Source organism: Polypterus senegalus, chromosome 1, assembly GCF_016835505.1.
Source record: "Polypterus senegalus isolate Bchr_013 chromosome 1, ASM1683550v1, whole genome shotgun sequence".
Lineage (NCBI taxonomy): Eukaryota > Metazoa > Chordata > Cladistia > Polypteriformes > Polypteridae > Polypterus > Polypterus senegalus.
This window is the reverse complement of record NC_053154.1, coordinates 86607839-86620386: the sequence shown is the minus strand read 5'-3', so window position 1 is coordinate 86620386 and position 12548 is coordinate 86607839. Positions and strand designations below refer to the sequence as shown.

Genomic DNA, 12548 nt, shown 5'->3' with positions numbered 1-12548 from the left:
CAGTAAGACAGAAACATTCATTGTAAAAATTAGCAGCTATGGTCAGGTGCTAATGGATTGCATCAGGTGCTTGTGGTTAGATTTAATACATAAAAAAATCAGCATGCTCTCAGTAGTGTAGTATTATCTATGACTTTGTCCATTGCTTTAAAATGTAATGCATAAAGAAGTTCAGATTGTATTTGGCTTTTGCGGCATCAGTAGCAATATTGGTAGAGGACAGAAGGGACTAGTGCTGGGCGGTATGACCAAAATTCTATATCCTGGTATTTTTCAAAATTGTACCAGTTTCACGGTATTCAACGGTATTTTTACACCATGCATGAGTGGATGTTAACCACATTTTCCACTGCAATTACTGCAGTAGACTGGCTAAGAATAACCTATTCCACTCTCGTGAGAATTGTACATTGTACAAAAACATTTTAATGTGCACAAAAGTATTAATACAGGTTTGCATGGCCCCATAAAGTGATAATTTTCAAGGGGGTGGCACTAATGAAGAGAAGGAATCGCATTACATGATAGTTGCAGTCAAAATATATAACCTTTTTATTGAAAAACGTTTGCAAACAACTTAAACTATAATTTTGACAGCATCTTTTCAACCATCCAAAGAGGCATATAGACTTAGTAAAATATCCAGAGGTGCTTATCAAAAGTTGTATTGCGCTGAACATGTCTTAGAAAAGGAATGAATAGTAAATATTTTTGTAAACCAACTACACTTTCTGTTAATGTTAACAATCTCTCTCCACTGACACGTCAGCTATATGGATTTTAATAGCATTGGTTATCTTGATCCACCACTTGCTTTTTTTGTTGTAGGCAGTACCTCTAGCAAATGCGTCTACAAATGACATCTGATTCGAGTGTCCTCTAGCATTTTCAGTTTTACCTAAGGTAAAAACATTCATAGTACTCCAAAGCATGTGTGTGGCTAAGGTGATGCAGCAGATTTCTTGTGTTGCCGTTTCTGGCGACAACTGTAGCTCTACAGCATTTGATTTAAATAGTTGTTTGGTCCACATCCGACCTTTTAAAACCATAGCATCTCCAAACAACAGACATAGCTCCTTTTTGCAGCAAAAGTTCTTCTGTGTCATCATGTTCAACTTTATCGTCTGCTACAGCTTCAGTTTCAGAATGTTCTCTGTCCATTTTCACCGCTCAAAAGCTCCAATAACGCATGTACTCCATTGCATGTGTGTTTAGTGGTGTAGCAGTGAAAAAGGTCCCCTCTTAAACAGTTTCCCGCTGAGCCACGTTCTGAACATTGTTAAGGCTGTTTAAACCGGTATTGCAGTATAAGGAAAATCCATATTGTAACAAAAAATAAAAAACGGTTTTCGGTATGAACCGGCATACCTCCCAGCACTAGAAGGGACCTCTTGGCATTTCATGATGACTTCCTCTAAGAGAGATGTAGGTTTGCAAATAATATTGTATGCATTTGGTTGGAGCCATACTGCATATTGCAAAGTTAACTTGCTGCAGCATATATTTTTAGTGCAATTTGTGTCAATTTCCACTTGCGTAATCTTGAGATAGCATTTATGTATTGTGAGGTTCACAGAGTATCCCTTGCAAGTAATTCCTAAATTTTGTTGTTTTTGGCCAGTCATGATATTAGCTAATTCCAGGGGGATTTTTTAAAATTTACTTATAAGTGAAAATTTTGAATTTCCTACATTCTTTCTTGCAGTAGACTGCACTTATGTCTGGATAGTATTAACACCTGATCCATTTCAGCAACATTTTTTAAACTGGGCACTGCAGAACTCAAGGTGAGGTTGACATTATTATAAAAAATCCCAGTGTTGAACAATGTCTTCATATTGCTATTGCTTGACCTAGGTTTTAAATAGACAGACATAAAAAAATGTTCTGCATTTGTTGCATTAAAGTAGTCCTGTATCAATGAATGTATAGTTTAGTACTGCAGTTCATTGTTGGTGCAGTATGTGAGCAGCTGTCAGGTGATACATGAGTAAACAAGATGGGGGATGCCTTAAAAACGACTCTGTTGCCCAGCAGCCAAACCTAAGTCTCCATGCTAGATTTTGTTTCAGTTCAACCTCTCCATCTTACAGTACTACTGCAATGAGTCTCTGGTCCTGTCTCACTCACCTGACCTTGTTCTCCTATTCTGTGTCTACTGTTCATGCTAGTTCACTGCCCATGAGCTCTAGGTTACTTGATGTATTCCACTTCACACCACTTTGAGCCAATCCTTGTCAGGATCAAGACTTCCTTGGAACAACACTCCAAGACTAACACATTTTTATGAAATAGAGTGTTGTAATAGGTGAGTACTCTCCTTTTCACCCCTAGTATGCAAAGTGTATGTCTTAGATCTGGTCCACCAATGTTACAGTGTTTCATGTTTTCGTAAACTTGTTTGCTGGCAGATCTATCTTTTTGTTCACCTCATAATTCATAGCTGCTTAGATAATCATGTTGGAGCCTAACGATCAATTATCAGACCTACTATAATTATGACTGTCCATTTGATCCTTCCAATTTTTATCAATTATTCAGATTTATTTTTTGAAAAAGGAAAAGGATTATAGAGCTTAATGATTGTTGAAAACTTATCTCCATCAAACACACCTGTTTTATCTTGTGTAATGACTCTTTGTGAAGACCATTTCATCATGTTTTACAGGTTCCCTAATGTTACATTTATTTGCAGTTAGCTTTTACATTTTGTTAACATGCAGGCTAATTGACTGGCTAATCTTGCAAAATTAGTTCATGACAGGGATTAAAGTGGAAAGCTTATGTTTCATCTCCTTAAAGAAAAGAACAGAAACCTATATTTTTAAAAACCTTCAATACTTTAATCAGTCCTCAATAAAGCTTCCTTTCTTTTAGTGGACATGTTTAGGGCGGAGTGATGGCTCTGAGGCTAAGGATCTGCGCTGCTATCCCATAGTTTGCTGGTTCGAATCCCCGTCACTGCCAAAAGTGATCCTACTCTGCTGGGCCCTTAACCTTAATCTACAGATTTTATTTTTTCTCCAGCCGTCTGGAGTTTTTTTGTTTTTTCTGTCTCCCCTGGCCATTGAACCTTACTCTTATTCGATGTTAATTAATGTTGATTTATTTTGTTTTCTTATTGTGTCTTTTATTTTTCTATTCTTTATTATGTAAAGCACTTTGAGCTACTGTTTGTATGAAAATGTGCTATATAAATAAATGTTGTTTTTAACCTAATTGCTCCAGGGGCAAAGTCAGTAACCTTAAGTTGAAAATACTATATTTATTCTTTCAAGGCTACCCAAAAAGTATATGCTATACCACATGTTGTCATGCATAGTCCATTTTCTTCTTCCGAGTTCTCATTTGATAAAAGAAAATGCCACTTTTTCAAAACGTTTCATGACTGAGCAAATGCTTCCACTTCTAGTGTATTTTTTGTTAGGTGACAATAGGCAGTGATAGGCAGAAGTTAACTTTCAAGTTTTTACAATGCACATGAGCCATTTTCTCAGTAAAATTATATCAAAGATATTTTAATGATCTTTTTTGCAACAACTGATAGCATTAGCAGTCAGTGCCTGAGATTTCTGATTTTTTTTTTTTATTGTTTCTGAGGGTAAATTACTCAATTTTATCTTCAAATTTTATCATTGCTTCTGAATGGAACAGCTTATTGTGTTTTTTTATCTTTACATTAATGACACACGCTTAGAGTAACTGTGTTTAGTAATAAACTACAAGAGTTTTTTTTTTAGCTTTAAAAAAGAAATTTGTTAGTTGTGCAGTTGCTTGTTAGTATCAAATAAGAGAGTCTTCAAATGCTTCTTAAACAAATTGAGGAAGTCAGAAGTTCAGTTGGAAGGTGGGCACCTAGGAGTCTGGATAGGTGGCAACACTTGGTGTTATTCATCAGCAGACTTGCAAGGCTAAAAAGGAACATTAAGACATCACAAGTGTCTGTAATTATACACATGCATAGGCGGTGACCCACTGACTACTCTGTAAGCAGGCATTAAGGATTTCAACTTTTATGCTTGCCTGATGCAGAGAACCAGTGATAAGAGAGAAATGTCATATGCCTGCCTCCGCTGCATTTAACACATGCCAGTACTCCCGCCAACAGGGAATTGCAGTAGTCCAGACCTGATATCTTAATCAGTATTTAAAATCTTGGGATGATTTTTCTGAACACATATTCATTGTGCATACTATTTTTAGTGTTTATATTCTTTGAAGCAGAGTTCCTTATAACGTTTCATTTTTTTGGTGATTAATTCTTCATTGGAATATGTACGTGTACCAAAATTACCTTACTTAACTGTTCATGATAGAAGTTAAATAAAATATTTTCATGACTTGGTGACAAACTAAAATAAGTGGCTTTTCTACTGTTTATTTTTCATACATTTACTGAACACACTTAATCTGTTATTTGAATATGAACACAGTAATTTGTAAACTTTAATCTGCATCTTGGTTTTGCCATATCATTCACTTGAAAGAATGGGTATTATTGAACCTATTCTTAAAATCCACTGCAAAATCTTTTATTAACTGCACTGACAGATATTTTATAATGTGGTAGTATGTACTATTATGAACGAGAGAGTGACAACAGGATTTCAGTGATAAGACAAAAGTTTGTATCTTAACAGTAGAAATTAAATTTTAGGTTGTGTTTTTAATTATTAAATTAGTGTGCATGTCATGTTGCTGTCCTACCAAGAATTTACATATTGCAAATGTCCATGTTATATTAACTTGGAAGACAATTTTTTTTTTTAACCTGGAAGATCCCTGTTGATACGACGTGCAATGCTATTGTATGCTGATTCCCAGGTGTTAATTGCTGCCTTTCTCCTCCATCTTGCGCTTGACCACATTTGCTCACCCTTTTTATGTTGAAAAAGCCACTCCAGCTGCTGCTGTTGACATTGCAAAACATTGCTGGGCAAGTGTAAATTACTGTTTTTATTCTGCAGACAACTACAAAGTAATTCAAGAAAGTGTCACACTTAGAATTACTCATTGTTTCACTGTGCATGATAAAGGAAATAGATATGAAAAATTATAATCACTCCAGATATTTAATCTTGGTAAACAACAAATAGAAAGTTGCTTGAAATAGCAGTTCAAATTTATTCACACAACATGAAATACTAAGTGTACAGCCAACATCAGTTTGACTTTGGTAAAGGAGAACACATAAGGTGGCACATTGTGGATGGAGTGAGCATTTTTGAAATGTTGAAATTTACTGTAAATGAGGTAACCTTTAGGGGGGCTAAAAATCATATGAATGAAGTAAAGCTACTGTATATTGAAATACTGGCACAAATTGTGAATCATATGCACATATGTTGATTTGATGGCATTGTAAATCATATACACATATGTTGATTTGATGGCAGATGTGAAATCAGATTATATTATTTTCTTCTTAAACAGTGCTTCATAGCATTCTGACAGCTTTGCCTTGCTTTGCCCAGTTGGTACACTTTGTACAGGACTGCATCTTGTGTTATAAGCCAGGAAAGAATACAACTATTCTTCTTTCGGCTGCTCCCATTAGGGGTTGCCACAGCAGCTCATCTACTTCCATACCTTTCTGTCCTCTGCATCTTGTTCTGTTACACCCATCACCTGCATGTCCTCTCTCACCACATCCATAAACCTTCTCTTAGGCCCTTTTATTTTCCTCTTCACTGGCATCTCTGTCCTTAAAATCCTTCTCCCAATATATTCAGCATCTCTCCTCTGCACATGTCCAAACCAGTGCAACCTCACCTCTCTGAGCTGACCCTGTAATGTACTAATTTCTAATCCTATTCATCCTCGTCACACCCAGTGAAAATCTTAGAGCTCGTTTATACTTCACGCTTAGAATGTGTACGCGTCCGCATCATGGCTGCAACGCGTGCGCGAGTTGCAGTACCTGCATAATGTCGGGAGTGCAACATGCTAAAAGTTGGAATGTGACAGAAAGGAGGATCCTACGAGATCGATGTGCGCGCTTCGATGTTTGATGAATGGTTCGATGTCGTGAACCAAAATGCCGACATACAGATGCATTCGTGGAGCTCTTATATTCAAGTGTCTTATATTCCCGATCGTAATGACACGATACATTTTAAAAGTCTTGCATACCGTCAATCATGAATAATCCACTGCATCCACTTAACAGTGTCATCTCCAGGCAGAGGAGTAGCTTCAGTGACAGACTTTTGTCACTGTCCTGCTCCACTGACAGACTGAGGAGATCGTTCCTTCCCCACACTATGCGACTCTTCAATTCCACCCAGGGGAGTAAATGCGAACATTAATTTTATTTGAATTTTTTTTCATTTTTATTACTATTTAATTTAATATTGTTTCTTTGTATCAGTATACTGCTGCTGGATTATGTGAATTTCCCCTTGGGATTAATAAAGTATCTATCTATCTTTTGTGCCTTTTTTTTTTTTTTTTTGGCAGCTTCACAACAGCAACAATGTATAGCGCTGTATTTGAGCCACAGAGAGAAAAAAAAATTAAGGACATGGTGAAAAAGTGTATTTTGTGATTAAAAAGTGGTAATTTTGTCTTTAATCTCGAAATGTCCACTTTAACCTCATAGTTTACTTTATAATTAAAGCAGACCGTCGTAGCAGACCATCCCAGTTTTTAATCGCTACGAGCTTCTTGGACCTGACAGCAGCAGCAAGCAGCAATAGATCACCACATAGAACACATTAAATGTATGATATTCCAACTCTCTGCAAATTTAGAATCTTTAGATTTATACTTGATATCACTTTCATGATGAAATGCATTATAGTATGTGTGTTACTTTTTACAGATAAATCGCTAATTTTGTTTAAATTATGAATACTGTTAATAATTACACACATTGGGGTGACAGGGTGGCGGAGCGGTAGCACTGCTGTCTCGCAGGGAGTCACGTCGCTAGTATTCTCTGCTTGGAGTTTACATGTTTTCCTGTTGGGTTTCCACATTGTGCTCCAGTTTCCTTCCAAAGTTATGCAGATTTGGGGATTTGGTGCCACTGAAATGACTCCAATGTACAGTTGAACCTCGGTTCACGAACGTCTCGGTACATGTACAACTCAGTTTACGACCAAACTTTTGCCTCGGTTCACGACCACACACTCGGTATACGAACAAGCCAGTTTCCCTTTCGTTTTGTACATGTTCAGTCTCTCCCTGTGTAGCGAGAGAGAGAGCGCCACACACACACACACAGCGTGAGAGGGAGACAGACGCACACACACACAGGCAGCGAGAGTGAGCACGACACACACACACACAGAGGCAGCACGAGAGGCAGACCCACACACAGGGGCAGCGCAAGAGAGAGCTGGATGCATTAAGGTAGGAAGGAAGTTAAAGAATGCACTGGGCTTGATTTTTGTTTTCACTTCTGTTTCCACCGATCGGTTTGTAGCGTGCATTGTTGCAATGTTATTTTTCTTGGTGGTTTATTAAATTACGGATTTTTTCAAATGTTCATTTTTTCCCTGTGCTTAAAACTCATTAAAAAAGTGCTGTTTAGCCAGCAGTTGGTAGCGCTATAGCGCGAACTAATTGCAGTTTTAATTTTCTCTGTTGTTCAAGGTTTTTTCCATGTTATTCAATGTTTTTACATTTAGTTTACTATTACACTTTGCATTCTGCGGTTTAATTAACTATATTTGTGCTTAAAAACTTAAAAAAAATATATATATTTACATACAGTTCGTATGGTCTGGAACGGATTAATTGTATTTACATACAATCCTATGGGGGAAATTGCTTCGGTTCACGACCAAATCGGTTTACGACCAGAGTTTTGGAACGAATTATGGTCATGAACCGAGGTTCTACAGTATGTGTGTGCTTGTATTCACCTTGCGATGAGGTGAGGCCCCATCCAGGGATTGTTTCAGCCACGTGCCCAATACTTGCTGAAATAGACACATCCCTGGATTGATGGATGTAATCATTAAACATCCTTTCCAGAAATATTGTGGTAAGGTGCCATTGGAATTTAATGGGTGCTCCAGGCAATTCACAACACAGAGAAGCCAAACCTGTTCTCACCGTGATAATATCTCGCACTGCCACCTGCTGGATTCCTCCGGATTTACGTAAAGTACGCACGCAAGTATAAACAGTAAAACGCTTGTGTAGCAGGAGCATCCCGTGAAGTATAAACCCGGCCTTAGCATATTTTACTCTGTTACCTCCAGTCTGGCATCAAATTTTTGAGAGCTGCTGATGATGTAAATAATAAATATGTATACTAAGGCTGAGCTGATGATCGATGATATCGTCCATCACTGTTTGACTTTATTTAAAGAAATTTCCTCAGTGTGCCACAATACAGCAGTCACTTTTTTCCTCCCACATATGCCTCTCAAGAAAGCTTTCATGCACTCATATCTGCAACACAAGACACGTGATATTCCCATGCTTCGTTTTTTAAGCAGGAGTGCACTGTAGTTGAGGGAAGGCAGCCTGATCAGGGCAAAGTTTGAATAGGAAGAGCCACTGTAATGCTTGGCAGACTCTTGAGTGCTTGTGCAAATTAAAGAAGAAACAGAACGCTGAGCAAAATGGGCTCCCCACAACCAATGACGTTCACAGGAGAGGTCCCCATGTTGCTCTCTATGCAAAGAGATGAAAGAGTTAAAAGCTGGGGCAGGAGTTGGTAGAGTAAGTGAGCAACAAACGGGACTGAAAGGAGCAAAAATGTGCAAGTCACAGTAGATTGCGACACAAAATGCTTTGGGGTTTGATGAGACTATTTTAAGTGACACTTTATGCAAACTAGAGGACTGGATGGTGGAGCAGTGGTAGCACTGCTGCTTCTTAGTAAGGAGACCAGGGTATGCATGTTCTCCCAGTGTCTGTGTTGGTTTCCTCCCAGTCTCCAAAGACACGATGGTTAGGTGACATATGCAAACAAGAAGCTGTGTACGCAGAAGATGGTCCAGGTCGCCTCCCCACTCCTTTGTCATTTCCAGGAGCCTCTTCAAACTGGAAACATCAATAGTCATGAACTGAGATGAACCAGGCAAATGAGGACACACACTTAGAGCAAGGGGTAGGTGCAAAATGATCAGTGCTTTTATTAAAATCAGTCCTAAACAAAGTGTTCAAAAGTGCAGTGTAGCAAATCCGTAAATAAATAATCCATAAAAACCAGTGAAAAATGTGTGGAGGTTAAAAACAAGTTACTAATTAATTGAGGTTAAAATCACAGGCAGGGACATGTCCTACAAAAAAAAACTCACAAGCCCTGGTGCAGTCTTCTAAGATATACATCTCCTCTGCATTCACAGCAGAGGACATAGCCAACCTTCACAGGCTCCACGTGACTCCCGCTCCTCCATCTCTTGCTGCCATTCTTCGGTCTTATAGTTAGATTGAGCATCAGGTCACTCTAACTACACCAAAACAAATGCTCAGTTGGATTGGCCCTCTTTAGTCTCTTAAAGCATCAGCTCTATGTTCTACACCAGCGGTTTTCAAACTCGGCCCTGGGGACCCACTTTGGGTGCAGGCTTTTGTTCCAGCCAGCTTCTTTAATTGGACTACTGAGCTAATTAAGTGACCTGTTGTTTCCAACATTCTATGATTTGGGAACAATGTAGAAATTAAAAAACTTAAGTTTGGTTAAAAAAAAAAAATTACTAAGTAGTCAATGGGAATAAGGCATATTTTCATCTTCATTTTCATTCTTCTTTTCCAGGTGTTCTAATTGTTTAATTAATCCAATATTTACTATACTGCTCAAAAAAATTAAAGGAACACTTTTTAATTGGAGTATATCATAAAGTCAGTGAAATTTCTGGGATATTGATCTGGTCAGTTAAATAGCAGAGGGGGTTGTTAATCAGTTTCTGCTGCCTTGGTGTTAATGGCATTAACAACAGGTGCACTAGAGGGACAAAAATGACCCCTAAAACAGGAATGAGTTAACATGTGGAGGCCACAGATTTTTTTCCCCCTCATCTTTTCTGTTTTTTCACTAGTTTTGCATTTGGCTACGGTCAGTGTCACTACTGGCAGCTTGAGGCGGTACCTGAACTCTACAGAGGTTGCACAGGTAGTCTAGTTTCTCCAGGATGGTACATCAATCTGTCATTGCCAGAAGGGTTTCTGTCTCTCCCAGCACAGTCTCAAGGGCATGGAAGAGATTCCAGGAGACCGGCAGTTACTCTAAAAAAGAGCTGGACAGGGACATAGGTTCTTAACCCATCAGCAGGACCGGTATCTGCTCCTTTGGGCAAGGAGGAACAGGATGAGCATTGCCAGAGCCCTACAAAATGACCTCCAGCAGGCCACTGATTTGAATGTCTCTGACCAAACAATCGGAAACAGACTTCATGAGGGTGGCCTGAGGACCCAATGTCCTCTATTGAGTCCTGTGCTCACTACCAGGCTCCGTGGAGCTCAATTGGCATTTGGTATAGAATACCAGAATTGGCAGGTCCACCACTTTTCACAAATGAGAGCAGGTTCACCATGAGCACATGTGACAGTCGTGAAAGGGTCTGGAGAAGCCATGGAGAATGTTATGCTGCCTGTAACATCGTTCAGCATGACTGGTTTGTTGGTGGGTCAGTGATGGTCTGGGGAGGCATATCCTTGGAGGGATGTAAAGACCTCTACAGGCAAGACAACGGCAGCTTGAGTGCTATTATGTATCAGGATGAAATCCTTGGATCCATTGTCAGACCCCATGCTGATGCAGTGGGTCCAGGGCTCCTTCTGGTGCACAACAGTGCCCTGCCTCTTCTGGCGACATTATGCAGGCAGTTCCTGAAGGATGTAGGAATTGATACCATTGACTGGCTCCCACGCTATCCTGACCTAAATCCAGTTGAACACCTCTGAGACATTATGTTTCAGTCCATCCGAGGCTGTCAAGGAGCTCAGTAATGCCCTGGTGCAGATCTGGGAGGAGATCGCCCAGGACACCATCCGTCTTAATAGCATGCCCCGATTTTGTCAGACATGCATACAAGCACATGGGGGCCATAGAAACTACTGAGGACGATTTGGAGTTGCTGCAATGAAATTTCAGCAAAATGGACTAGCCTGCCGCATCATTTTTTCAATTTGATTTTCAGGGTGGGGGGGGGTCTTTCAGATCAGCCCTCTGTAGGTTGATACTTTTCATTTCCATCAAACGATGTGGCTTCCTTTCGTTCCTAACACATTACCCAGTCCATATCGGTATCAATATCCAGCATGATTTTTTTCCCCCCATTTAGATCTAATGTGTTTTCAAAGTGTTCCTTTAATTTTTTTGAGCAGTTTATTTAGTGCTTCTGATGCTAAAGTAGTTGCAGCCTTTCACGATTCAGTGTTGTTTTCCTGGGAGTCTGCTCTGCCAGTTTTTAATTGTCATTATTAAGATACAATGAAGGGAGCAAATTGCACAGAGAAAGGCCAAAATATAATGAACTAAACAAAACCGAGTTAAGCATTTAAATTTATAGCAAAGATAGAAATATTTCTAAATGTGTTATAAATGTAAAAAGTATGCTGTTGTGCTTTTCTGAATGTAGAATAAGAGAAGAGGAATAAAAACACCAGCAAATTAAATGAGATCAGTGTTATCAGTTGTTGTCACTGATTATGAATCTGGCTGGAATAAAAACTTGCAGCCACAGTGGGTCCCTAGATCCAAATTTGAAACCCCCTGCTCTACACTCCTCCCAGATGCCTGTCTCTTAGTGCTGGGCGGCATACCGGTTCATACCAAAAAACGTTTTTTATTTTTGTTATGATACGGATTTTTGTTATATTGCAACACCGGTTTAAATAGCCTAAACAACGTTCGGAATGTGGTGCAGCGGGAATCTGTTTAAGGGAGTACCTTTTTCACTGCTGCACAGCTAACAACAACATTTATTTATATAGCACGTTTTCATACAAATAGTATAGTTCAAAGTGCTAAACACGCATGCAACAGAGTACATGCATTAGTGGACGTATTGAGTAGTGAAAATGGACAGAGAACATTCTGAAACTGAAGCTGTAGTAGACGATAAAGTTGAACATGATGACACAGAAGAACTTTTGCCGAAAAAAGGAGCCATGTCTGTTGTCTGGAGATGCTTTGGTTTTAAAATGTCGGATGTTGACCATTATGTTCAAATGTGTGAATACTGTTTCTATACTACTGGATAATACTGCCAGCCATGTTGTATTTGTTTTATTTTTATTTTTTTAATACTGTGTAATGTACCTGGATACTGTGTAATAGTGTGATGACATGTAGACTTTATTCTCGACATTTCCACTTTAATCTCGATGCTTATGACGAGAATAAGGTCAACATGCTGACTTTATTCTCGTAATTTGTTATCAAAGTAGAACATTGTAAACTAAGCTTTAACTTAAAATTAATGTTTAATTTACTAGATTTTTCTCAAACCCCGTTATAAAATAATGTAGCACATTAAATGCTTTACATTAAGTGTTTCCTGAGCCATATTAATCACTACGTGCTTCTTAAACTGACTTCCTCTTGTACCAAGAGGTGGCGCAGGCAATGATCACGACACAGA

The 12548-nt window shown here is 38.8% G+C and overlaps 1 protein-coding gene across 2 annotated transcripts in view; it reads left to right on the top strand.

The window, feature by feature from the left end:
* Window positions 1-12548, top strand: part of gatad2b (GATA zinc finger domain containing 2B) — a 277061-nt gene that overhangs the window by 61628 nt on the left and 202885 nt on the right. The window lies entirely within an intron of this gene.